We start from the raw sequence: 2,330 nt of genomic DNA on the forward strand, positions 1-2,330 counted from the left end.
TGACATACATACATACATGATGGAAATGTGAAGAACACAGCAAGTTTGGAAGCATACTATGTACAGGGTCAGTTCCAATACCATATTTACAATGTGCAGGGATTCTGGAGTGATGGAGGTAGACATGTACACTACCGTTCAAAAGTTTGGGGTCACTTAGAAATGTCCTTGTTTTTGAAAGAAAAGCAATTTTTTTGGTCCATTAAAATAACATCAAATTGAGCACAAATACAGTGTAGGCGCAGTTAATGTTGTAAATGACTATTGTAGCTGGAAACAGACGTTTTTGAATGGAATATCTACATGGGTGTGCAGAGGCCCATTATCAGCAACCATCAGAGTAGTGCACTCATCCCATAACCACAAGGTTCAAACCCCCCTCCTTTAGGCCTTCATTGAAAGGTATCCTTTCTCAATCTCACTGTATGTCTGCAGGACACTACTCGAGAGAAGGGAAATAGTGTAGCTCCCATAGAGCTAAAATCTCATCCTACACTGAACAAAAATATAAACAACATGCAACAATTTCAGCCAATTGAAATAAACACATTAGGTCCTAATCTATAGATTTCACATGACTGGGAATACAGATATGCATCTTTTTTGTCACAGATACGGATGTGCGAAGTTGCTGGATATTAGGGGGAACTGGAACACGCTGTCATACACATTGATCCAGAGCATCCAAAATATGCTCAATGGGTGACATGTATGGTGAGTATGCAGGCCATGCAAGAACAGGGACATTTTCAGCTCCTAGGAATTCTTTACAGATCCTTGCGACATGGAGCTGTGAATTATCATGCTGAAACATGAGGTGAAGGCGGATCTCGTCACGGTATCTCTGTGCATTGCCATCAACAAAATACAACTGTGTCCGTAGTAACCACCCCATGGGGCACTCCGTTCACAATGCTGACATCAGCAAACCGCTCGCCCACACAACGCCATACACGCTGTCTGCCATCTGGCCGGGAAAGTTGAAACCGGGATTAATCCGTGAAGAGCACACTTCTCCAGTGTGCCAGTCGCCATCGAAGGTGAGCATATGCCAACTGCAGTCAAGTCAAGACCCTGGTGAGGACAACCATGCAGATGAGTTTCCCTGAGATGGTTTCTGAACAGTTTGTGCAGAAAATCTTCAGTTGTGCAAACCCACAGTTTCATCAGCTGTCCGGGTGGCTGCTCTCAGACGATCCCGCAGGTTAAGTAGGTCCTGGGCTGGCGTGGTTACACGTGGTCTGCGGTTGTGAGGCTGGTTGGACATACTGCCAAATTCTCAAAAATGACATTGGCTTATGTTGGAGAAATGAACATTAAATTATCTGGCAACAGCTCAGGTGGACATTCCTACAGTCAGCATGCTAATTGCACACTGCCTCAAAACTTAAGGCATCTATGGAATTGTGTTGTGTGACAAAACGGCACATTTTAGCGTGGCCTGTTATTGTCCCCAAAACAAGGTGCACCTGTGTAATGGTCATGCTGTTTAATCAGCTTCTTGATATGCCACACCAGTCAGGTGGATGGATTATCTTGGCAAAGGAGAAATGCTCACTAACAGGAATGTAATCAAATGTGTGCCTAAAATATTAGAGAAATATGATTTTGGTGCACATGGAACATTTCTGGGATCTTTTATTTCAGCTCATGAAACCAACATGTTGAATTTATATGTTTGTTCAGTGTAGTTCTGTGGTAGCCTACGGAGCTGTGAGGGGAACGGCACCTCAGTACCTCCAGGCTCTGATCAGGCCCTACACCCAAACAAGGGCACTGCGTTCATCCACCTCTGGCCTGCTCGCCTCCCTACCACTGAGGAAGTACAGTTCCCGCTCAGCCCAGTCAAAACTGTTCGCTGCTCTGGCCCCCCAATGGTGGAACAAACTCCCCCACGACGCCAGGACAGCGGAGTCAATCACCACCTTCCGGAGACACCTGAAACCCCACCTCTTTAAGGAATACCTAGGATAGGATAAAGTAATCCTTCTCACCCCCCTTTAAAAGATTTAGATGCACTATTGTAAAGTGGCTGTTCCACTGGATGTCATAAGGTGAATGCACCAATTTGTAAGTCGCTCTGGATAAGAGCGTCTGCTAAATTACTTAAATGTAAATGTAGCCCCAGTGTGTTCTGCTGAGTAGGCTGAAGGATAAGAGATAGGCCTGCCTAAGGCCAGGATGTTGACCATAACCATAACAGAGAATGAAAAATGGCCTATAATGAATAGGAATGTTTTGCAATGTTGTCTTGATGTTACCTCCTCAGTAAATAGATTTAAAATGCATTAGACCTTCTATCCATCTGATCAATACACTGGGCGCAGGCA

The sequence above is a fragment of the Oncorhynchus keta genome, chromosome 1, assembly GCF_023373465.1.
Source record: "Oncorhynchus keta strain PuntledgeMale-10-30-2019 chromosome 1, Oket_V2, whole genome shotgun sequence".
NCBI lineage: Eukaryota > Metazoa > Chordata > Actinopteri > Salmoniformes > Salmonidae > Oncorhynchus > Oncorhynchus keta.